This window comes from Enhydra lutris, unplaced genomic scaffold, assembly GCF_002288905.1.
Source record: "Enhydra lutris kenyoni isolate GAN:26980312 unplaced genomic scaffold, ASM228890v2 scaffoldscaffold37, whole genome shotgun sequence".
NCBI lineage: Eukaryota > Metazoa > Chordata > Mammalia > Carnivora > Mustelidae > Enhydra > Enhydra lutris.
The window spans coordinates 26,011,268-26,037,303 of record NW_019154121.1 but is presented as its reverse complement, the minus strand read 5'-3'; the positions used below and the strand labels follow the sequence as shown (position 1 = coordinate 26,037,303).

At 50.1% G+C, this 26,036-nt stretch overlaps 3 non-coding genes across 3 annotated transcripts; all 3 read left to right on the top strand.

Moving 5' to 3' along the window:
* Positions 1 to 10,640: 10,640 nt before the first annotated feature.
* TRNAC-GCA lies at positions 10,641 to 10,712 on the top strand. The gene has a single exon. It is a non-coding gene; the product is annotated as a tRNA-Cys (tRNA).
* An 11,271-nt stretch (positions 10,713 to 21,983) lies between these two features.
* Positions 21,984 to 22,055, top strand: TRNAC-GCA. The gene has a single exon. It is a non-coding gene; the product is annotated as a tRNA-Cys (tRNA).
* Positions 22,056 to 23,659: 1,604 nt separating this feature from the next.
* Positions 23,660 to 23,731, top strand: TRNAC-GCA. Its single transcript has one exon. It is a non-coding gene; the product is annotated as a tRNA-Cys (tRNA).
* The last annotated feature ends 2,305 nt before the right edge of the window (positions 23,732 to 26,036 follow it).

Here is a 26,036-nt window from a genome sequence, read left to right as displayed (position 1 = left end):
TGGGCTAGTGCCGGAACCTGAAAGAATGAGTCTCTGAGAAGGAGATGTCCCCCACAGGCAGAAGCAGAAAGGTATTTCGGCGTGAGGACGTTCAAAGCACATGGACAACTCCATCTTGGTCTCGAAGCCAGAGCGGACAGGGATTTAAACTCACCTCTCAGCCACAAGCCAGAGCCTGCAGTGGGCAGCACCCCACCTTTCTGGGGATGGGGCACCCTTTCCCAGGGTTTTCTTAGGGAGCCCTTCATTGAACTAGAAGGCCAGACTTTCAAACTCCTGTCTTGTCAGTCACCACTGGCCCCACGGAGTTGTGCACCAGAAAGAGTAATTGCCATGAAGCAAATGCTTCTTTTGAAGACTTTATGTCACACGCATTTGATCGGTGAAGAGCTTGAGGCTCCGAGAGGTTAAGTAGACCCAAAGTCGCACAGCAACCAAACGGTACAGTCAGGATTCGAACTCTGACCTTTCTACCTCCAAAACCCAGGAGCCTGACCGCCGCGCTCTTTCCCTGGGATCTGAACGGTCGTTGGAAAAGGAAAGCCAGCCCTTCTTTCAGATTGTTTCATTCTATCCTCAGGACAAACTTTGAGGAAACGGTAGATCTACTGAGCCGGACAGGCTCTGAGCCATATATTTGCCAACATTACAACCAGAGCAAGAGACTAAAAAAGAATTTTAGAGGCAAAAAAGACCTTGGGGTCAAGTCTGTGGCATTGCAGCTGAAGAAATTACTGTCTGTGCTGCCTCCTCCCTCAGGTGTGTGTTGGGTGGAGGGGGCCAGAGGGGCAGCGGAGGGAGCAAGGGCTGCGTCCAGGGCCCTGGGGAATGCTCATTGTCCTATAGCTCCCAGTGCTGAGGAAACATCAGTACGTGCAAAGCGGAGTCCTGGGCTCCAAGGCCAAACAGGGAAGAGGAAGCCATCTACCACCTTGACAGCGCTGAAGACTGCGGCCTCGTCCTCTCGACCAAGCCTGTGGGGATCTGGAAAGCTGGAACCATCACAGGCACATTGAGGCAGCCGTCTTCCCAAAGAATCCCACCTCCATCTCTGCTCTGTCCCTCCTCTCAGGGTAGCTTTAACCAGCCAGGTGTCTGTGGGAGACCTTTCCAGAGGCACAGTCATGGAGGCTCCTCGGATTAAGGGATCAGGGACGGAGGCCTCCGGGCCCTACTGTTGCCAGGGCAACGGTGAGTCAGGCCAAGGCCTCTCCTCCAGCTCTGGAAAGCCGTGTGGCTACTGAAGCCTCTTGCTGCTTCCCAGGCATGGTGGGAATGTCTAGGTTTCAATTTTTTAAAAAATCCATTCTGCCTTTACCACTTCTAGCTGGGTTCCTTGACGTGAGTACTGTTAGTTCAAATATAATAGAATCTGATGCTTTTAATTTTACTTCCTGCAAGAGGTCACTCCAGGCAAAAAGGATTTTTTTTTTTTTTTCAAGAAAGGGAGAGAAGAAAGGAAGGAGAAGGAAAGAAAGAGAAATTGAATCTAGCGCTAACGGTGGCCTTACCCGAGAACTTCCGGTCAGCGATGAGCCCCAGCCTGGAGTTCATTAGGGACAGTAACAATAACCACGATTCACGGGGTCTTGCCATGTTCCAGGCACTATGCCAAGTCCATGCTTTCATTTCATCTCCTCCTGTGACGACCTGTGAAATCGGTGTTCGGTCCCGCTTTTCCAGATGACGGTCAGAGAGGTTAAGCCACAAGCCCGAGATCACATGGCCAGAACTGAAACCTCAGTGTGTGGGACCAAAGTGGGTGATGTTATTAGGGGCTGTTATATACTGTCCCCCGATTTCATCCACGTGGATCCTCAATAATGGCAAAGAGTACTATTTCTCTCTGATTCGCAGCTCCGACTATCCCGTGGACACTTGGGAAGTTCGGCAGGCAGCCACCCTGGGCAGGCCCGGCTCTCCTGCGGGCTGGTCGGGTCATGCAGAGAGGTTGCTGGGGGCTCCCATGAGTGGGCCGCCCGGCTAGTCCCTGGTTTGTTTTTTTTTGTTTTTTGTTTTTTGTTTTTTAAGATTTCTCTATTAACTTGAGAGAAGGAGAGCCAGCGGAGGGGCAGAGGGAAAGGGGGAGAGAGATCCTCAAGCCGACACCATACTGAGCACAGAGACTGAGGCGGGGCCGATCCTGTGACCCTGAGATGTGACCTGAGCCAAAATCAGGAGTTTGCTGCATAACCGATTGAGCCACCCTGACGCCCCTGGCCCCTGTTTTTAAACATGAGCCCCCCCCCTCCTGCTTCAGGCATTTGGGAAGAGAGCTACGCGTTAGGGTCAGGGCTCCCCTTCTGTTTGTTTCAGAAGTGGGGACCTAACAAGCCATTTGCTTAACAGAGAAGGAGCTGGGTGACGGAGATTATCACAAAGAAAACGTACCTGCTAATAAAATCACACTCTCACTTTCCAGGCCTACACCACCTCTTGGTTCTCTCCGTCCCTTCGAACGAAACTCCCTTTCTCTTTGTAAAATAATACCCAGGTTCTCAAAATAACTCGAGTATAAGACAGGAGTACCACTACTGTCTATCACCTAGAGTCATGGAAAGTTGAATTTTAATGGCAAAGTATACCAATGAAAATGTCTATGCTCATTAGTAATTTTTATTTAAATAATGAATATCAGGATAGCCATTTCCTTTGAGATTCAGTATCGCCTAAGTATACAATCTTTTTAAGAAATGGGACGCCTGGGTGGCTCAGTTGGTTAAGCAGCTGCCTTCGGCTCAGGTCATGATCCCAGCATCCTGGGATCGAGTCCCACATCCGGCTCCTTGCTCATCAGGGAGCCTGCTTCTCCCTCTGCCTCTGCCTGCCACTCTGTCTGCATGTACTCACTCTCTCTGACAAATAAATAAGTAAAAATCTTTAAAAAAAAATTTAAGAACTATATTTAATCAGGGGCGCCTGGGTGGCTCAGTAGGTTAAGTGTCTGCCTTCGGCTCAGGTCATGACCCCAGGATCCTGGGATCAAGTCCTACATCAGGCTCCTTGCTTAGTGGGGAGCCTGCTTCTTCTGCCTGCTGCTCCCCCTACCTGTGCCTGTTTTCTCTCTCTGACAAATGAATAAATAAAAATCTTTTTTTTAAATGTGATTAAAAAAAGAACTATATTCAATCAGTTCTTTGTTTACAGGGTACACAAATACCAAGGCTGTGCCCTCAAAAAATTGAAATTGATTGGATTTAAGGTAAATTCAGCAGAAAATTTAGCAGGTTATGAAATATGACTTTTGCTATTCTCCCACTGAAGATATGACCCAAGAGCCACATGGTTCCACAATCAGATTTTCTGCAGGCAAATTACTTATACAAATTCTAAAATCTAGGAGAAAATGATTTTGTATTATCCTGCTTAGATTAATCGTCATCCCTAAAAGTCACATTAATTTTGTCCAAAAGTAAAAGCAGTACATTGGTTTGTATAGTTACCACTTTGAACAATTTAATAACATACATCCAACTAAAATAATGATTATCCCTTCCCATTTAATGCGGTGGATTCCTTCACTTATCTTGACTTCATTGATGATTTACTAGCTGAAGGTTTGTAATACATTTTGAAATAGGTTTGGAAAAAAAAAATGAAACTTCAAACATTTCAGAACATGCCAAAAAAACCAAGTTAATATCCAGACCAAATTACACCAATCTCCAGTATATTTAATTTAAACAGTAGACATACTGAGAAGAAAGACACATTTTTCTTGCTCGAATCTGTGCCAGCTCCTTCAAGTCTTGGAATGAGCAGAAACTGCATACAAACATGCTGGGGTGTTCATTTTACCAAAAAGACGAACTCACATTAGTATGTAATAATCGCATAATAGAATTTCAGAATTTAATTTAAAAACCCTTCTCTCCCAAAAGAAAATAGCATTGTTATTTGCTTTCTGTGAGAGGAATTTCTGAGTCCCAAACAATAAAAGTTTATCTTTTTATTGAATGAGCCCTTTATTTCTTCAAGAGAAGGTATCAATTCTCCTCCGAAAATGTAACAGAAGAAATAATTTTATTTACCACCAGTATGAGGACGTTCAACCACCTCCACACCTGTGAAATGAAGCCGATTCCTTGGAAGAAATGAAATCGGTAGGAACGAAATCTACAATATTTTAGAATCTCAGCTTAAGGACACGACATTTTCATTAAATTTACAGTGATCAGCCAAAGGCTCTGCGCTTCATCTGGCCGTGTTTTCAGGCTTTTGTTTTTAGCCCTAGAATCCGGTTTAAACACCCCCGTCTTCGCAACGTAAACAAGTGAAGTAACGGGGTCCGTGCCACGTTGGAGCACCCCCACCTCGGGGGAGGGACTACTCCCACCTGCTCCGCCCTCTCCGACCCCGGGGCTGCCCTGGGGGTCTCTGACCACCCTCGTCCCTTACTCCAGCTTCTCCCAGTTCAATCCAAACTCTGTGTGTTGCTTGCACCCAGTGCCACATCGCAGGCTTACTTAGTTCCCTGATAGGACAGGGGGTTCTTAAGTTTCTTTCTTCTTTGGGGGGTATATGCATTTCTACTCTCGGTAACCTCTCCATCACTGGGCAGATGTTCTCATCAGACAGTGGCGAGTCGCAGTGAAATCCAGCGAAGTGACACTCTCCAAGAATCCCTGGAAGGCGGGGGAAATAGCACAGATGGCCAGAAAAGCCCTGTCAGAAGCTGCAAGGATCCCCCACGTTATTTTTACAGCAGTCGCCTACACGGGGAAGGCGAGAGGAGATTCAGGTCCAAGTGGCGCCTGCAGGACCCTTGGCCACACAACATGCCTGAGGGCAGCCTGGAGGGTCACCCGGCTCCTGGGGGCTCCCCTGGGCTCCCCCGAGCGCCCCAGGCTGACCCAAACGAGGGGCTTCGTGCACGTTAAGCGATGGGGTGAAGGAGCCACAGGTGAGTGTGCAGGACGGAACACAGGTAATGGCCCCGTCTCTGCCCCGTGGGGATGCAGACCGTTTTCTTCATTCAAGCCAAGCCAAAGCCTTTCAGAGATACGTGTTTTATCATTCCCGCCGATATTTCAGCCCCAGTATTAGGTAGAGCCCCCGGGTCACTGCCAGATCCTCCTGCGGCAGTCGCGGGCCGCCCAGGGCGACGACAGAACGCCTCCGGGCTGCCCCGCCTCGGGAGGAGGGTGACGCAAGGGCCCGCAGGCAGCAGAGCCGGGCCGCGGGCAGAAGGAGCCGGTGGCATCTCCCTGGCGGCCGGGGAGCCCTCCCTCCCCTCCGCGGCCTCCCCGAGCTGCAGCCGTCGCCCTCGTCCGTCTGTTCGCACAGGCCCGCGGCGCCGCCGAGGCCGTCCCGCTCCCGGCCGTCGCACGCTCAGCCCCGGCACGGCCCGGGCGGCCCCGGGACACGACCTCCCGCCGCGCGGCCCCCACCCCCACCCCGGGCCCCGCCGCGCCGCGCCGCGCACCCAGCCCCCGCGCCGGCCCTTCCCGCCCGAGCCTTCAACGCCCCGCCCGCCGGGCCCCGAGCGCACCCCTGGGTAACGCGGACCCGCGAGGCCAGCCGTGCTGCGAGCTCACGGGGGGGGCAGGAAAGCCACAGTTTTTAATTTTATTATTTCTATAGATTTATTTTAAAATATATTTCTACAGATCTATTTTAAATATATATGCGTTTTGCACATTTAATCTTTAATGGCTTGAATTTTTAAAATTCCTCGGCCCGAGAGGCCGCCCGCCCGCCGCAGGAGGCGCCCCCGGGCCCTGGGCCTCGCTGCCCGCGCCCCCGCCACGTGGGGCGGCCGCGGCCGTGCTGCCCCCTGCCGGCCGGAGCCCGGAGCCCGGAGGCCGCCGCGCGCACCTGGCCGCCCGCGGCCGCTCTAGGAACGCGGGCCTCTCGGTGGTGGCGCGGGCGGCTGCCTCGCGCCCACCAGGGGGCCGTCCCCAGAAGCCGGGGGTCTCTCCCTCCGGGGCGCCCCGGGTCCGCCCCCTGCGCCGCCTGGGGCCACCGTTTCCGGCGTCCTCGGCTCCTCGCGCGCCCCGCCAGCCCGGCCCGTCCCCCGAGCTTCGCGGCGCCCGTTCTTTGTGCGGATCCGGGCGCGAACACAAAGGCGAGGCCTCGGGGTTGGCCGCGCGCCGATGGGGGTCGGGGGGCGCAGAGGCCGCCCCGGACTCCCGCAGCCGCCGGAGGGGAGAGCGGGAAGGGGGTCGCGGGGCGCCGCGGGCCGCACTTCCTTCGGCCGCTGCCCGCGGGCTCGGCTCGCCGGAGCAGGAGGCGGACCTCTCGGCCCCCCGCGGAGGTGGACCGGGACGAGCGCCCTGACGACGGGCCGGGCTTGCTTGCGCTCGCACACAAGTGCAGCACTGGTCTCGCTGTCGCCGAGAGGTGGCATTGCCCTGTCAAAGGGTATGGACTTCCCCCCCCCCCCCCGCAGGCTTCTGATGCACACCGCCAGGCCTTTCCCCAGAGCGCCCGCCAGCTGCTGCTTGTCTGCGGCCGCAGGTCGGGTCCCCGCGGGCTGGGAGCCGGGCAAGGCGGCTTCTGCGGGGGAGGGCAGCGGGGTGCACAGTCTCCGGGCGTTTGAGGAACACAGCGTGTGGGGTTCCGTGTGGCCCGGCGAGGCTTTGGAGCCGGGGCTGGGTCCTTGTGGGGCCCGACCCTCGGCTCTCCGTGGATTTGAATGCTTGGAGACACGGAGCACCTGGACGGATCCTGTGAAAATGCGGATTTGACCGTGATCTTCTTTAGCTTGTCACCCTAAGCGGGGCTCCCCATTGCTCTGAGGGCAAAATCCAGAATCCCAACGGGGCCCACCAGGCCCTACCTAGCTCTGCAGCCCTATCGTGGGCTGTGGATCAGTTTCCCAGAGTTGCCATAACAAAGGACCACAGACTGGGTGGCTTTCCGCCACAGAAGTTGATGGGGAATCTGTCCCTCGCTTCTAGCTCCTGGTGGTTGCCAGCAATCCTGGTGTCCCTTGCCTTATGAAGGCTTAGGTCCAGCGCCTGCCTCTGTGATCACATGGCATCTTCCTTGCATGTGTGTGTCTCTAGCTGGGTGTCTCTCCTTTTATAAGGACAACAGCCCGATTAGATTAAGGACCCACCCTAATCCAGTATGACCACATCTTAATTTAACTAATTATATCTTCAATGACCCTATTTCCAAATAATGCCACATTCTGAGGTTCCTGGAAGCACATGAATTTGGGGGGGACCCCATTTGACCCCCAAGGGTCTGTCTCCCTGACTCGGACATCCTGCCCTTCTCTCTGCTCTTCAGCTCAGGCTTCCACCCGAACTGCACGGCCCTCCTGGACCACTTGTCTCCACCCAACTTCCCTTTCTCCCTCAATGTGTGGTGGAGATGACACCGCCTCAGAGAAGCCCTCCGGAGCCCCACAGTCTAGGGTCACCCTGCCCCCTGTCCGGGGTCATGGCAATTATCACAGTCACCGCTGAAGGAGGACCTGAGTGACAGTGTGTCTCCTGAGGGACAGGCGTGCCTCCTCCACTAGAAGGTTCCCTCCACGTGGACGGGAGCCCCGAAGACCGAATGAACAATAACAAACCTAAATTCATGGCCAAGGAGACTTACAGATCGACACAGCAGGCCCTGGGTTGAGTCCACTGCAGAGAGCCCATGAGGAGGGTCTCAGAGGTGGTGACTCAGGGACACAGGCAAGACAATCTGCATTCAGCCTGGGCTCCGCCCTTCCCTCCGTGGCACATGAGATAAAACCCACCGGCTGACCCTGCCCCACCTCGCTGCCTTCCACGTGAACCCCTGTCCTGCTCCGTCCCTTTGCTGTGGCCACACTGGCGCAGGTCACACTCCTCCGTCCTGCCAGGCTCGTCTCTGTCCGAGCCCCAGCAGAGCGGTGCCCACAGCCGGGAAGGCTCTGCGTCCGCATCTGACCCACTGGCTTATCATCCAGACTTCCGCTGTAATTGTCACTTCCCTGAGTATCCCATTTCGCCCCCGTCACCCTCCGTCCCGTCAGCCTGCTCCGTGTTCCTATCGTGTTTTCCTTCTCTGCAATGATCTGCTTCCTTTGTGTTCCTGTCTGTCGCCCCACACCTCTCAGAACACAGGTTCCTTGAGGGCAGGGTTCACTGCTGAGCCCTCGCTCAATGCTAGACCGGAACCTGGGACGGAGTGGGTTTTGTCACATGACTGAAAGTTATTTAAAACCCTCTAGTTTCTGTTTCTTCATCTACAAAATGGGCGTCCTCTTAGCTACTTCCCAGGAGATAATCATTGTACTGCCTCCAAGGGTCCTTGGGAGGATTAAATGGGAAGAGGCACGAGTAGAGCCTCAATGTGCTAAACACTCAACATATCTGAGCCACCATCAATGTCTTAGGTTGACACACATCCTCACCTGGAGGGGACCATGATGGCTGCTGGGGTGGTAGGACTTACCCCGGGGATTCCACCCTCCTGCTCCTCCCGGTACCCGCCCAACAGATGGAGTGTGGTATCGTGGAAACAGCCACACACCTGGACCCGGGAGGTCTTGAAATTGAGTCTCTTGGAGACTTTCGGAGCCTGTGTCCTCATCTTCAGAGTGGAAGAACTATTCCTCCAAAAGCTTAAATGAGTTATATGTAAATTATAACGTATATTTCCCAAATTAGTATTCCATTGATTCTTTTGATCTTAAAGCAATTACTTACTATGTCAATAGGAAAAGGTATTTCTTGCAATTAGTAGAAGGGAATAGTGTTTTGTTTTTAGAGAGAGAGAGAGAGCACGTGTGAGTGGAGGCGGGGCAGGGTTGGGGCCCTGAGGGAGAGAGAGAATCCTAAGCCAGCTCCTTGCCCAGCACAGAGCCCGGCATGGGGCTCCATCCCAGGACCCTGAGATCATGACCTGAGCCAAAACCAGGAGTTGGACACTTAACCCATTGAGTGACCGGGCGCCCCTAGAAGGGAATATTCCTAAATTTGCAATATTTATTGGTTTTTCTGATTCTGAAAATAATACATTTTATTGTAGAAAATTTTTTTCTAATTTGATAAACGTAAAATATTATAATGTTTTCATTTGGATTTCTTAGGTGCCTCGTTAGCACAGTAGGTAGTGCATCAGTCTCATAATTTGGATTTCATTGGTTTTACTAAGATTTATTCTGATTTACTGAGATTGAACACATCCTCAATGGCCTTTGTCATTATATGTGGGCTCTTTAGTCGTGAAAGATTAGTCAGTAATATTTTGTCTATCATAAATGATGAGGACATTTTCCAAGTTGCTATTAACCTTTTGATTTTGTCTACCTACCTAAACTTTTAATGCTTATTAGCCAAATCTATTGCTATTTTCTGTTGGGATTTCTTCTACTGGAATGCTTTCTTTGCTGTTCCTAAATCAGTTAGATACTCATTTTTACTTTTCTTTGTACATCATGCTTTAATCCACTTGGACTTTATTTGGGTACACAAAGAGAAGCTTAGGTGCTACTTTATTTTTTTTTAAGATTTTATTTATTTGACAGAGAGAGACATAGCCAGAGAGAGAACACAAGCAGGAGGAAAGAGAGAAGCAGGCTCCCCACTGAGCAGGGAGCCAGATGCAGGGCTCGATCCCAGCGTCTTGGATCATGACCTGAGCTGAAGGCAGACGCTTGACAACTGAGCCACCCAGGCACCCCTAGTTGCTGCTTTAATAATTTTTCCCAAATGACCAACTGAATTCTCCCAGCGTTATTTACATAAACGCCTTTCCTTTCCGTGTGCATTTCGGATCGCTGTGGCTCTCAGGCTGCAACCCGGGGGTGAGGCGTGTAGATGAGCGAGACTGCTTGGATTTGCAACCCCACTTGCTAATCATTGCATGTCGGATTACTTATGTAAGATCCGGGGACCTCAGTTTCCTCATCTGTAAAATGGAGGTAACAGTCACAGCCCCTGTGGTCCGGGATTGTCGCGAACATAATGATGGCGAGATCAACCTGTGTGATTATTTTATTACGCTGTGACTCTGCCATGGCGGTTCCCAGGTCTGGGACTCAGGTGTGCCGTCTGGCGTTAGGCTGTTTCCAGTCGCCTGCTCTAGTAGACGGCCTCTTATTTGCCAGGACAAGCCCTCCAGTGTTGCTCGTGTTCTTTCAGTTCTGGCAACTTGGCTCACCTATCCTGTTTTATTTACTGGGCCTGGTCTCCCATTCACAGCGCAGGCCTGGAGTTAGTTTGGGGAAGACGATACTTGATTTAGGAATGGGTCTATGAGGTCTCGGCGGCTTGGAGAGGGGAGCAGAGCAGAGCAAAGGGCCCTGAGTGACACCAGGGAACAGGGGGAAGAGGCACGGAAGGAAGGAAGGCAAAGGAGAGAAAGGACTGGGGGGGGGGGGGGCAGAGGAGAGAAGATGTTAGATGGGGAAAAAACCAGGTGGCCCCTGCTCTCAGCCCCCGTGCAGCGCATGGAGAGGGCCTCTGGAGGCCTGGGATTCTGAGTCTAGATAAGGAGAAGGTCCCCGATTTTCTGCTGCCTCCGGCTGTGGGCGCCTGACCCATTCATCCACCTAACCCGGGGAAGAGAGCGAGCTGGCGTTCAGAGCAGAAAGGCGAGTTTGGGAGGAAACTGGAGGCCAGGGAGGCCACAGAAGTCACGGAGGCTGGCAGGACCGGTTGCAGCTGGGTGGGGTAGAAGAGTGTGTATGAGAAAGGGCACATATACCTGGGGGTATAGCTCAGGGGTAGAGCATTTGACTGCAGATCAAGAGGTCCCTGGTTCAAATCCAGGTGCCCCCTGTTGCACTGTTTTATCCCACTTCCCTGCAGCTCTGGAGTCACAGGTGAGGTCAGCCTTGCCAGCCCAGACATAGTACGCAAGCTACTTACCTAAGTTTATATTTGCCAGTAGGCACTTTAAGTAAAGTTTAAAAAAAGGGGGGGTGGGTGGGTGAAGAGTGTCAAAAGGTACAAATTTCCAGTTAATTACAGTTAAGTCCTGGGAGGTAAGGTGCAGCTTGCTGGGCACAGCTAACAATACTGGGTTGTGTGTTTGGAAGTTGCTAAGAAAGTAGAGTTTTTATAAAGACTTTATTTATTTAGAGAGAAAGCAGGGGAAGAGGTAGAGGGAGAGAGGGAATCCCCAGCGGACTCCACCCTGGAGCTCTCACCACCCAAGATACGACCTGAGCCCAATGAGCCACCAACTCAGCACCCCGGCGGCCTCTCCCAGAGCCTCTTAGAAGTTCTCATCACCAGGGGACAAATGTCTAACTCTGTAAGGTGACGGATGTTCGCTAGACTTCTTGTGGTGCTCATTCCACAGTCTGCACAGATACTGAGCTATTAGATCATTACGCCAAACTAATACAATGTTAAGTGCCAATTATATATCAGCAAAGGTGGGACCTTTTTTTTTTTTAAGATTTTATTTATTTATTTGACAGAGGGGAGAGAGAGAGCATGCGCACATGAGCAGGGGCAGAGGGAGAGGCAGAAGCGGGCTCCCGGCTGACCAAGGAGCCCGAAATGGGACTTGATCCCAGGACCCTGGGATCATGACCTGAGTTGAAGGCAGCCGCTCAACCGATAGAGTCACCCTGGTGCCCCAAAGGTGAGACACTCTTAAAAATATAAAGTAAAAAGAAATGGGTGAAACTGATTTCTGTATTTTGATGGAATAGATCTGAGACATTATCATTTCAACATGTAATCAATATTAACATTTATAAATGAGATAGTTTATGTTTTGTGGGATTTTTGGACTCTTTGAAATCTGATATGCACCTTCCTCCTAAAGCCCCTATCCCTCTGGACCAGCCACCTGTAGATGGTGCGCACTCCTGAGCGGGGGGAGCCTCGTAGGTTTCTGGCAGTTTGCAGGGGATAGGTGGGTGTGGGTGTGCTGGTCGGGGGGGCTCCCCTTGCTCCCCGCAGTATGCTGGACTGCTCCCCCAGTTACAGAAAAGAGACCGTGGGAGGCAGGTGGCTCTTGGGAAGGTATAAGAAACCCATGGATTTCCAGGTCCCTAGAGAGCCACCTTTGATTTGCTCCGCAGAACATAGGATATTTCATGAAAATGCTCTGATACAGGTGCTGAGGTGGCTGCTACCTCGGAGCCAAATTTGCTACTTAAAGAGAACTCTTAATGCTGACTTTTTTGGTACTGCAATATATAATAAGTATTTTGGCCACAAGATTTTCATAGACATTGTCTTTTTGCTTTCACTCAAAGGACATTTCTTCCACGCAATATTTATAAGACAAATATTTCCCAAAAAAGTCCTATAAGACAAAGCTCTTCAGATGAGTATGATGTGTGAGGAAAGTGGTGGCTAAGTCTCATTCTGTCACGCTGTAAACTGGGACGAGCTGCTTTAATCCTGGGCATCACTGTCATGCTCGATAAAGATGGTGATAGTGGTGGTACCCCCGAAATGCTTTTTAAGTCGTTTAGAAATACACACACACATATATATAGATGTCTCTCTAAGATCAGTTTCTCTAGCACAGTAGAAGTGTTCAGTAAACATTAAGTCTAGTTCTCCCAGGTGTCTTGGGTGTAGCTACCCAAGTGAGAAGTCCCAAGCAGGTCTGCCTGCTCAGGGAGGGAGCATAGCTCAGGGGCAGAACACTGGTCTGCGGATCATAAAGTCCCTGGTTCGAGTCCAGAAGTCCTCTGTGATGACTGCAAAGCTCTCTCCATTCTGCTGCCGTCTCGCTCACAGCCTGGCATGCAGGGATTCTGAGCCTCTGACGCTGGGGTTGCCTTTCTCAAAGAGCTAGGGCTGAGTTTTCCTCTTATAGAGAGAAAGGTTTACAGGCAAGTAATATCATTATTTATATTAAATTATGTGAAAAAGCAAGTGCAGTGCAGTGTGTATGCTCTGCTACCATTTGTGTTTATTAATAAAGTCCGAGAGAGCCTGGTGGTAATTCCTCCCGTGCACAGACTGTGGAAGGTCATAAAAGAAGCTGTTAATCTGGCTTTCCTCCAAGCACAAGAAGACGGAGGCTTCTACTGTGGAAGATGCCCTTCAACGGACGAATAGGTAAAGCAGATGTGGTCCATGTATGCAATGGAGTATGACGCCTCCATCAGAAAGGATGAATACCCAACTTTTGTAGCAACATGGACGGGACTGGAGGAGATTATGCTGAGTGAAATAAGTCAAGCAGAGAGAGTCAATTATCATATGGTTTCACTTACTTGTGGAGCATAAGGGATAACATGGAGGACATGGGATAACATGGAGAGGAGAAGGGAGTTGGGGGAATTGGAGGGGGAGACCAACCATGAGAGACTGTGGACTCTGAGGAACTAACTGAGGGTTTTGGAGGGGAGGGCTTGGGAGGGGGTTGGGTGAGCCTGGTGGTGGGTATTAAGGAGGATACGTATTGCATGGAGCACTGGGTGTGGTGCATAAACAAGGAATCTTGGAACACTGAAAAAATAAAATTAAATTTAAAAAAAAAAAGAAGTTGAGCCTGAAGATGGGATTTGAGTTGCTACAAACTCATGATAAAACTTTCGTGGATGAGGCTTGTTTCTCATGGATGAGCAGAGAGACGTTTCTTGAGATGGGATCTACTCCTGGTGAAGATACTGTGAAGACTGTTGAGATGACAGCAGAAGATTTCGAAGAGCGCGTAAACATAGCTGATGACTCAGGGGTTGGGTTTGAGAGGATTGACTCTAATTGTGAAAGAAGTTCTCCGGTGTGTAAAATGCTATCAAACAGCATCCCCTGCTAATGCAAAATTGTTTGTGAAACGAAGACTCGGTTGATTCAGCAAACTTCACTGTTGTCTTCTTTTAAGAAATTGCCACAGTCACCCTTTTAGCAGCCACCATTCTGATCGGTCAGCAGCCACCAACACTGAGGCAAGAACCTCCACCAGCAGAAAGATTACAGCTCACTGAAAACTCGGGTGATGGTTAGCAACAGGTGTTTTTAAATTAAGGTATGTATATTGGTTTTTTTTAGACAATACTATTGCACATTTAGTAGGTTGCATTACAGCGTAACATAACTTATACATGCACTGGGAAATTAAAAAAATTCTTTTGACTATTAAAAAAAAGAAGAGGGAGGCTTGGGAGAATTTTGACTGCATAAACTTTTTCACATTTTATTCTTTAAATCTATTTATTTATTCTTAACATTTTATTTTTTTAGGGGCACCTGGGTGGCTCAGTGGGTTAAGCATCTGCCTTCGGCTGGGGTCATGATCTCAGGGTCCTGGAATCGAGCCCCCCATGGGGCTCCCTGCTCCCCAAGCAACCTGCTTCTCCCTCCTCCTCTGCCCCTCCCCCCGCTCATGCTCTCTGTCTCAGTCTCTCTCTCAAATAAATAAAATCCTTAAATTAAAAAAATTTAGGGGTGCCTGGGTGGCTCAGTTGGTTAAGCATCTGCCTTCAGCTCGGGTCATCATCACAGGGTCCTGGGATCCAGCCAAGCATCCAGCTCCTGGCTCCGCAGAGGGCCTGCTTCCCCTCTACTCCTCACTCCAATCGTGCTCACTCTCTCTCTAACAAATAAATAAAATCTGTAAATATATATATATATATATATATATATATATATATTTATAAAAAAAACCTTTAGGTTTACTGCAAAATTGAGAGGAAGGTCTAGGAATTTCCCACAAGCCCCTGCGTTCCACCCGCCCCCCCCTCCCCCAACCCTCCGTGCTCAGCTTGTTGGTGTCTCCTCACCCCCAAAACCCCTGGCGACGACCACTGGACTTTTGACCGTCTCCACAGTTTTGCCTTTCTCGGGAAGCCGCACAGCGCGCAGCCTTTCCAGATTGGCTGCGTCCCTCAGTAACGGGCCCTGAAGCTCCCTCCACGGCCACCCCGCTCGTGAGCTCCTTTCCTTCCGCGCGGAATACTGTGCCCTTGTCTGGACGGTTTATTTCTCTCTTCACCTCCTGACAGTTGCTTCCAACAGCAGGAATTTTTTGCCTTTTGAGCATTATATCATATGAATTCTATGAATCCAGTATTTATCTTTTTAAAATAAAATATACGATTTTAAAATACATTACTTAAGGTCTCACCCATAAAGACTGGTGGGGAATCCAGCCCGGGTATGTTTGAACGTCCTCACCCTTTGCACTGAGTTTTGCCAGATCCCTCAGTGTGGACGATCTGCACCGAGGCCCACTCCTCAGCCAGGTCTGCTCCGGCCTCTTCCAGGCAAGCAGCTTCTGTGGGGGTCCCCCCACCCCCTGTCAAGGCCTGAGCCCTAGTGCTCCCCGGTTCTGCTGGAGTTCTCTCCCAAGGCTCTGTGTTCTCTTGGGAGTCAGACTCCTCCATAACCCGAATGTTCTTCCCATCTTGCCCCAGAAGCTGCAGCCAACACCCTCAGTGAGGCCCACCTTCCTCCACCTTGGGGACGACAAGCCCGTCTGAGTGATGGGGCTCGAGGCCCCGCTACAGGCAGCCCGCCCAGCCTGGCAGTCTCATTTCGCTTGTGAAAACACACACCCTCACACTCACCCACACAGAAATTCTCAAAGACTAGTAGAAAGAAGCATGTTAAATGGACATAGGAGCCAAATTAAACAAGTGCCCAATGGCCAAAGGTGGGACTATGTGAGAATCAAAAAGAAAAATTAGTGTGAGTGATTGAAACACATAAAACAGGGGCACCTGGGTGGCTCAGTGGGTTAAAGCCTCTGCCATTGGCTCAGGTCATGATCTCAGGGTCCTGGGAGCAGGGTCCTGCTCTCTGCTCAGCAGGAAGCCTGCTTCTCCCTCTCTCTCCCTCTGCCTGCCTCTCTGCCTACTTGTGATCTGTCTGTCAAATAAATAAATAAAATCTTAAAAAAAAGAAACACACAAAACATGCATTTAAAAATCCATTAATTCATTAGTGTGTGAAAACTAACTATATATATGTATACACACTAGTGTATACATATACATACTAGTGTGTATACATATATATATATATTAAAGTTCTCACTGGTCAAATCTGGAGGTTGCTAAGGCATCAATTCATTATTCTGGAAATTCACAAATAAAAGGAAAGAATCAAGCATTTGTTCTTGTTCAGAACCAAGTAGCTGGTAAAGGATATCTTTCCTTATAAAAGAATTTGAGCTAATAAGGGAGAGGACTGGAATAAAATCATTTGCAGCTCCTATCGACATAAGAGATGTAAGCAAGTATCACCAAGGCCACTAAAGCCATGAGATAAATGTTTGATGGGGAAATTGACCAGGTTAGTGACACCTCCACACACCACTTAATCCCAGTTCCACCAACAGAAAGAGCAGCAGACATGAGCGTCCTGACACAGCTCTTCCAGCAACATCATCTCACCAAAAGGCTGAACTCTGATCAAGGCTCCTTCTGTAACCAGCTTGGCTATGTTGAAATTTGTTGAAGCTGAGTATGATGGTTGAAAATTCTTGAAGCTGAGTATGATGGTTACTTTTACGTGTCAACCCGACTAGGTCACGGGGTACCCAGATATTTAGGTAAACATTATTTGGGGGTGTGCCTGTGGGGCATTTCCAGATGAGATTAGCATTTGGATCAGTAAAACCTAAGTGAAGGCAGTTGCCCTCCCCAGTGCCGCCAGGCATCATCTGAGCTGCTGAGGGCCTGAATGGAAGGAAAGGGCAGAGACTGGGCAGGTAGTTGTCTCCCTATTTGAGCTGGGACAGTGGCTTCTCCTGCCCCAGGCTACAACTTAGATCAACAGCTCTCGGGTTCTCAGACCAGCAGTCTCGGGCTAGAACCACATCACCAGCCTTCCTGGGTCTGTAGTTGGCAGATGTGCGAACATGGGACATCTCAGCCTCCACAGTCACGGGAACCAATTCCTTACCACAAACCCCTCCCTCTCTCTCCCTCCACTCCCCCCTCCTCCACTGCTTCTGTGTCTCTGGGTCTGTGGAGAACGCTGATCTGCACACTGAGTGATGGACACCACTACTCTAGTGTATATTTGAGATTTTCCATAATAAAAAATTAAAAATCTCTTTCCCATAGATAAGTTTGTTTAAATATAACAGAAGGAAATTACGCTCCCCGATTTAAAAAAAAATGTGATTTTCGTTTTCGGGTCCTGATGAGGGTTTTTATCTTACATGAATCAGCCGCCGCGCATCGGTGTGTGAGGAGGACCACGTTCTTTATTCCTCTTAGCACCGTGGAGATAGGTTGACTTCTCAAAGGGAACGTCTCTGAAAAGCAAGGAGAAACAAAGAAGCACGCTCACAGAACCAGTCACTATGGTTTCGGGCTCATCAGCGGCATCAGGGGTATCATTAGCAACGCAGGGCGAGGTCACGACTGGATGGACGAGGTGATGAGTGCTGGCTGCTCGGTGCTCCTCCAGCCAACCGGGCTCCTGCCTCAGGCATTGGTGAAATGACTCACCTTGCCCAGAGATTGGGGGGGCGGGGGTGGAGGAGTAAGGAGTGCTTCCCTCCAGCTCCTAGGACCTACCCACTTTGGTTTATACGTGAGCTGGTGATACCCCTAAAACGTGGAGATAATTCCCTGTGAATGTGAAACCAGAATCAGCACACAACGGATGGGACTGGCCATCAGCAGAAGTGACAGTTATGACCTCATTAACTGCATCACGGCCTAAGCAGCCTACAGTAACAGGTGATCCGCCGTTACCTCCCTAATATTTCAGAAAAGAAATCACCCAGTAAGGAACTGGCCGACGTTTCATCTAGTCCCGCCGTGCAGACAGAGACCCAATTCATTCGTGTGTTAGAAAAACATCTTGCAACGTGGTCCCCAAGCTTTAGTCCCAGAGTTAGACTGGTTGGACTCCTGAATTTCTCTAAGCCTTAGTTTCTTCATCTGCAACTTGGGGATAATAATTGTGTCCAGCTCAGGGTGGATGTGAAGACACAAGGCGACAATTCACAGAAAGCATTCAACACTGAGTCGCAGGAAGGGTTAGGTTAGTCGCAGGAGCTCTGTTGTAAGGACGGAGGGTCCGGGCTCAGCTGAGGGGAGACAGCGGCTGAATCTTCTTACAGCTCAGGTGCGGCCGGTCACAATGGAGATGGTATCCGACATCTCCCGCCCCTCTGGCTCCTACTCCATACCCCTGCCCCCGTGCCCCGAGCCCCAGCCAGGCAGGGAGAGCTTGCGTCCTTCATACCAGAGGAAAGGGATAAGCCTGGAGATGCAAACTGTCCGTGCTCAGCTTTCCCATTCCCGCCATCCGGGCGCTGGGGGTTCAGAGCCAACAGACGGGCACCTGCAGCCAACTCCGTCCCAGCGTGGAAGGGCCGCGTGGGCAAGGTGGCCAGTACCAGGGGGCCAAAGCAGAAGACGCAGACGAGACCAGCGTGGGATCAGAAAGTCCCGGTGCTCACAATGGGGTCAAGACCAGGCGGCAGACCAGACGCCCACCTGCCCCAAAGGTGGGGTACTCTGAAAGCCCCTTTAGAACTTAGGCACAGCATAGGGGAAGTTGTGCAGGACCCCAGAGTCGAGTCATTCGATTTCTGTCCTTCAGCAGGTTGGGACACAAAGGAGGAATCAAGCTGTTTTGTAGAGAAATGAGGTGACATATCCTCTAGCCCTCCCTCTGGGGACCAAGATTAATACACACTTAGCAGGTCAGAGAGTGGAGACACGAGACGGCGAAGGGGTATGTGCGTACAAGAGATGGGGTGACGGGACCCAGCCACCTAGTAGGGGCGGCCGAGGACACACTGAGATGCCCACTTTGGTGGGTGTGAGTATTCCGGCCTCTAGAGAAGGGACAGTACTTTGGAACGGGAATAATTCACTAAAATGTTCTGTGGCCTGAGGAGAAAACCTTCAGGAACTTTCCATTCCATTTGCCCTGATGGCAGCCTCACTGAGCAACCTTCTGACAGCTAACTTGGTTTCCCAGGGAACCTGGAGGGCGTCCTGGTTTCCTATGGCTCTGTACTGTGAGGCCGACTAGGGAGGTGTTGAGAGCTGGGTCCGATCAGGTGGCGCCTGTGAATTTGGGGGTCTGCTGGGGGGTCTGGGAGCCCAACTTCATACCCGGGCGACCACACCGAGGTTGTACTGAGTCGGGATTGGCGGACGTTGCTCCAAAGCCAATTGCTGCACCATGCTGAGGGGCAGGTCAGTGTGCAGACCTGGCAGGGGGTGGGGGGAGTGGGGGGTGGGGGGCGCAGGGGAGGGACGTGGGGGGGGGCAGCCGCTGGGGAGGACTTGATCCTGGGAAATCATGAGAAATGGGCCACACGTGCACTTATGTTCAACTAAGTGCTTCTCATAGTCCTGGGAAAAAATCATCCACTTTGCAACACTCTCGACCCTTTTCTTTTTTTTTTTTTTAAGAAAGGCAGACTGCCGCGTACAGCACCTCATTTGCGTGTGTCCAGAGTATGGAAGTATGACTAGCCTTGACTAGCCTCCATCGTCCCACAGCTGGACCCGAGAGTTTGTTGGAAGGTTCTAGCACAGGGAGCAGCTGCTAGGAGACCCTCGAGCAAGGAACCAATCTCCTCTACAGGGGAAGGCCTCACTTCAGAGTCCTCTCAGTACAAGAGCAGAAAATTCTGTCCGGCAGTACAGGACAGCAGAACCAAGAAAGAGGCAGACAGACACGCAACGTAAGCTCAATATTGGAAATGGATCACTGCCAAGCAGGGGCTCTTTGAGATCGAGTACCCTGTGCCCAGCCGCCAGGTCCTCCCGCCAGCGGACCCCTGGGCTGGTCTTCACTTACTCTCCTCCCTGCAAAATCTGGGGCTGCGGCTTTCTCCCCAGCCACCCCGGTGCCTCCCCAGGGGTACGCCCAGCTCTGAGAGCCTCTGATTAGTCCCAGGTCTTAGTCCCTGGGAAAGGAAAGCAAAACAGTGGCATATGCAGAAAAAGAAATAAAGCATCTTAGATGTGGCGGGATGGGTAGGATCCCTTTGGTACCCGGTAATCACTACCGGCGTCGTCATCACCTGGGAAGAGGGGTGTTCACGCAGACACAGGTGCGCAGACGGGAGATGGAGAGCAGCTTCTGACAGTTGGGGAGGGGGGTGCCCAGAGAAAGCGCTCCGGCAGCTCCCGGGGAGACCCACCGTGGGAGCACAGCTGGGAAAGACTGGAATTATGGACGTATCTTAGTAAAAGGACAGAGGGAGGTGGAGGTGGAGCCCAGGAGTAGAGCATTTGACTGCAGACTAGTAGGTCCCGGGTTCAAATCCGGCTGTTTCTAGGTGGTGGGCCTTTCACTCCAGCGGAAGCCCAGCTCCTTGCCACCCCTAGGCCTCCCAGCATCTATCTTTCCAACAAGTAGGAAAGACTCAAGTGTGTCATGTTTATCTCCTCAGCCACACTCATTTCCTGAAGGGACAGAGAAAATCTGCCCTAGGCTTTCTCAGTGTTTCCCTTGTGCCTAATTATTACCATCCTGATTTTATTTGTTTATACCAAGCTTGCTTCAAAAAAAAATGGAATTTGAGGCAGCTTGCAATAAAAGATACATAAAAGTCAAACCGATCAAACAAATATACACAGGACTGACTTATACGAGGTTGTCAAAATCATGGTGACAGAAAGCAGAAGGGGGGACGTCAGGGGATGGGGGCTGGGGGCTGGGCAGTTACTGATGAACGAGAACAGGGTTTCAGTTCGGGAAGAAGAAAAGGTCAGGAGGCGGACGGTGGGGATGGTTTGCACGACCATGTGAGTGTACTTAATGCCGCTGAACGGTACGCTAACCACGGTGAAGGCAGTGCATTTTATGTCATGTGTCTTTTACGACAATTTTTATAATTGCAGGGGGGAGAAAAGGTGAGGACTGAACATGTAGGAGAGGAGGTGAAGAATTATGCCCGAGAGCCCAGGTTAGGAGAAGCTACTATTCCTGAATATAAATCCCATCTCTGAGCTTCCTGGTAACCAAACAGGAGTAGAAACATGCCCATTTATCAACAGAGTGAAATATTCCATGAGCTCCAAAACAGAGCAGGCACCCATACGGCAGGTCTTTATGGGTAGAACCCTGGCAGGGTGTGATTCGCCTGCTGGTTGGAAAAGGGGGTTCTACAGAGGGCTTGCATGACTATCTTAACAGAGTGGTAAAGTCATCCCTCTGCTGCAGAGGAGTTCATGGTCAGCATGTCCTCGAGCCCGGGGCCCTTCAGTACCCGCTTCGCCGAAGCGAGCAGGAGCCTGGTGCCATCCGAAGTGTCGTCCAGGAGCTTTCTGGCAACACTTAGAAATTCTACAACAATCTGACGCCGGCCCGCTCAGGTGCTGGGGGGTGGGGGTCTCAAAGTCCGCAGGTCTGATGCGCTGCTATGGAGCCATGAGAGGTTTTAGGAAAATAAAGATAAAGCTGGTCCTTCACTGCAGAAAGTTGGAAAAGCTTCGCTCGACTTCGCGCCCGCTCCGAGATGCGTTTGTCAGCAGCATGGAGCATAAGGCACGTCAGGATGTAGCCCGCTGCGGCGGTCAGGGCCCTCGGGTCCAGCAACGGAAGCCAGATGGAGCCTCAGACGTTTATTGCAAATATCTGTGTCACCAGGGAAGAGGAGGGGGAAAGGCATCTCCAGACTGGCCTTCTAGAACAACGGCCAGAGCCAAGCTGCAGACCCTTCGTGCCGAAGAAACACCCCCACCCCCCACCACCCCCCATCACCCGGGGCCAGTCTGTTTCCACCCGAAACCAGCACACGCTCCACATCTATCCCCAACACTCAAGGCACCATCCCGACGCCAGGCGGACGCAGCCCTCAAATCAATTCTCTTCTATCAAAATGTAAATGTGCATAGGATAACATTGAAAAGCTGGCAACGAACCTTCTAGACATTGTTCAGTGAGCGGCGCCTTACCCCTGGGGTTCACTTTCTGCCTTTGGAAAGCAGGCCAGGTACAGACCTCGTGGTCTCAGATGGAAAGTTCAGGGATCTTCCACGCTGAAGCCGAGAAGGGATGGTGTCTTTTTGGAAAAGGAGGATAGTTATGGCACGAGAGGGTGTGTGTAGAGTTGCCCAGACCCAGCAGTTCTGTACAGAGCCTGAGTGAGCAGCTTGTGTGTGGAAGTCTGAGTTTATTAATTACATGCCACTCCTGTTGGGAAGGGGTATAGCTCAGGGGTAGAGCATTTGACTGCAGATCAAGAGGTCCCTGGTTCAAATCCAGGTGCCCCCTTTGAGAGCCTGATTTTTTCCTCCTTCACCTGAAATGACAAAATTCAGTGGTATAGACACCGTCCCCTAGTTCCTCAAACAGGATAAGGCTGGGTTGAGTCTGTGGTCCAGCACCCCTAAGGTCATTCCAGAGACTCAGCACCACACTGAAAACTAAGGTCAAGACCAAATCCATCCTGAATGTCCTCGTCGAGGGTCTGCTTCCCCAGAGCCGCCGTGGTCCCAATTTCAGTATCATCCAGGGTCTAGTCTGGAGGCAAAAGTTACCTCTGTCATTTTGATGGAGAATTTAATATAAATAATTGTTAACGAGTGTATCAGTTTCCTAAAGCCGCTGTAACAAAACTGGCTGCTTAAAACGACAGAAATTTACCGGCCCAATGCTCGGGGGCCCAGGATGGGAAATCAAGGTGTGGGCAGAGGGTCCTCCCTGCATCTTTCTAGCTTCTCATGTCCGGTGGCCATTCCATCTGCCCATGGTTGTTGTCACCCTCTGTGTCTCTCCTCTTCCTACAAGGACCCGGTCCTACTGTGCCCCACCCCTCTCCACCGTGACCTCATCAGAGCTAATTGTCTCTCCCATGACCCCATCCAAGTAAGGTCGCATCCTGTGGTACCGAGGGAAAGATTTCAGCAGATCTTTTTGGAGATCCAACCCCTAACAACCGGCACTAGAGAACTGAAGGACGACAAGGAGAGACTGAGTGTCACAGAGGTAGTGTCTGGAAGGAACGTCTCCCGCTCTGGGGCCCAGGAAACAAACAGAGCAGGAGAACTTGGGAAATCTCACAGGCTTGGGGAGTTTCTCTGTGGATCCCGGCCTCAGATCCCTAAAGAGGCACTGGTGTCCCCGAAGAGTTGTGGCGAGGCGGGTCCTGTGAGCACCAGACTGCAGGCGGCAGTCTCGGTTGCTCCTGGGACGGACTGCCGCTGCTAGGTGACACGGGCAGGAGCCACAGCAGGCACAACAGGGGCTCCGGCCGGCTCCGACCTTCCCGCCTCCCTCCGAGAACCCTGCTGGGGACCAACCAGGAAGCCACCTGGCAAAGGATGAGGGTGGTTTACAGAGTCCCAGCACGGCAGGGCCGGCAGGGCCGAGCACAGAAAGGGGGACTTGGAGCCTAGGGACAGTCATTTCCTCAGGTGGCTCGTCTCAGCCAGCAGTGTTAAGGGCTGACCACGTGGAGATCTGAGGCAATGAGACAGGGCTCTGCCTGCATCCGAGGGAGTAGCGTCGTGCGGGGAGCTCTGACCCATCGCCAGCCCGGGTGTCTTCTACCTTTTAAGTGGTGCAGACTTAGCCAACCACTGGGCCTTCTGAGTCTCTGTTTTCAGGTGCGCAGCACAGGAACTGCAATACAGATGTTACGGTAGATCCTTCCAGCCGTCGGGGAAGGCTTCCCAAGTTGCCGCTCGCCCAGGATCTGCAGACGGAGAAGCTGCAGAGCTGGGGGAGAAAGCAACCTGCTGCTGCTGCTTCTGAGCAGGGACAGGAGTCGGCAGTAAAGCAGGTCCTGCAACTCAGCCGGCCGAGCGCATCTACGGCGGGAGCTCTGGGTGTGGCCGCACAGGGAAAGGGTATTAATTGGAGCTCCTGGTAGAGCAGGGGGTGTAGCTCAGGGGCAGAGCATTTGACTGCAGATCAAGAGGTCCCCAGTTCAAATCTGGGTGCCCCCTAGCAATTTAGCAAAGAGTGGTACTAAAGAAGTCGCAGTTTCCTCTCCTCTTGCTGAATCTGGTTTCTGAGCTTTCCTGCAAAGGGTGAAGAAGCAGAGATCACACCCAAGCAGGCAGCTCTGCTCTGGTGACGCGTTTGTCCCCTCACTGACCTCCCCTCACCTGGTCCTGCACACGCCAGTGTGTACTTGGTCCCCTGGCTGAGGGGGAGGACTCTGTCCTTGAAGGTAGCCCGAAGGAAATCCGAGATCATCTACAAAACGACCGTATTTCGGGCGCCCGGGTGGCTCAGTTGCTTGGTGACTGCCTTCGGCTCGGTTCGTGATCCCGGAGTCCTGGGATCAAGTCCTGCGTCAGGCTCTCTGCTCAGCGGGGAGTCTGCTTCTCACTCTGACCCTCCCTTCTTGTGCTCTCTCTCTCAAATAACTAAATAAATTCTTTAAAAAAAAAAAAGACAGTATTGCAACTGCTGTATGACTTATCAACCGTTGCAAAGGAAGCCAGAAAGTAGTGCTGTAACACATTCCATATGTTGCGAGGAAATCACAGTCGGCTCTGAATTCTATTCCCAGCCGAACTATTCTTCAAGAACAGACAAAAGCTGAAAGAGTTTACTGCCAACAGACTCTCACTAAAGCAAATTTTAAATATATACTTTATTTATTTATTTATTTATTTTTAAAAATTTTATTTATTTGACAGAGATCACAAGTAGGCAGAAAGGCAAGTGGGGGCAGGGGGCGCAAGCTCTCTGCCGAGCAGAGAGTCCAATGCAGGGCCGAAGGCAGAGGCTTAACCCTAAATATATACTTTAGAGAATATATATATATATATAGGCGCCCCTAAATATATACTTTAGAGAAAAGAAAAGTGATCCCAGAATGGGAGGTTTGAGACACAAAAAGGAATGTTGAACAAAGAAATCATAAGATATGTAAATAAATCTAAACAATCATTTACCATGTAACACAATATTAATGTCTAATTTATAAAGTTTTTTAAAAAGATATAACTAAAATAAAAATACTGGTTAACAATAACATCTAAGGAACAGAGTGATAAGAGTTAAAATCCTTATGTAATTTGCGAGGAAGATAAAGATATTGATTAACATTAGAATTTTAAGATTTGAAAGCAGAAATTTCTAGTGTATCATTTCAAAAGTTGTGATTTTGCCAGGCAAAAGGGGATAAAAGAATGCAGGGTATATGCTGACAGTCTTGCTAAACACTCATTAACTCTAATAATTTCTTTGTTGATTCATTTTGATTTCCAATGTATATGCTCATATCAGCTAAGTACTTTGCAAGTTTTATTCCCGATGTTCCAGTCCTTACAGACTTTTTCCTTACCTTGTTGTACTGCCTAGAACCTCCAGTGTAATGTTGAATAAGGGTATTGACAGTAGATATCTTGACTCATTCTGATTTCAAATGAAAGCTCTCAACATTTTACCGTTAAGTACATATCATGAACTATACTTTTTCTAAGCAGTCTTTATCAAATTAAAGAATTTTTCTCCAATTTCTAGTTTGCAAAAAAAAATTGTCATGGATTGATGTGAGATTTTATCAAAACCCCTTTTTGCATCTGTTAAGATAATCATATGAGGGGCACCTGGGTGGCTCAGTGGGTTAAGCCCCTGCCTTCAACTCAGGTCATGATCCCAGGGTCCTCGGATCGAGCCCCGCATCTGGCTTCTACTCAGCTGGGAGCCTGCCTCCCCTCCTCCCTCTGCCTACTTGTGATCTCTCTCTGCCAAATAAATAAATAAAATCTTAAAAAAAAAAAAAAGATTGTGCTAGTCTCACAAAAGGAGTTATAGAATGTATATATCTTTTCTATTCTTAGATTTTTATGTAAAAATAGTTATTGCTTATTTAAGTATTAGACAAAACTCACCAGTAAAACCATCTTGTCTGGATTCTTTTGTGAAAAAGTTTCAAATGACAGTTTGACTAAAGCAGCTACTTAAAACTTAGAGGACGATTCAGCTTTTCTATTTTTTTCTTGTGTCAGCTTTAAGTTGTATTTTTTTAAGTTCTTGCTCAATTTCAGCATAGCATAGTAGCAAAGTCTTTGGACTCCTAAGACATAATACATGGTTTCAAATTCTAGGTTCTGAGTGGACTTGGTGAAATTTATGAACTCCCTTAGCCTCAGTTTTGCCATATATAAAATGGGCATGATGATAGAAATGAGCACAGTGTTAGTGCCTCATTTGTGGAGATGTTATGAAAATTGAATAAATTAATATGTTTAAAGTACATAAAATCATGCCTGCCACATAGTAAGTTCTTTTTTC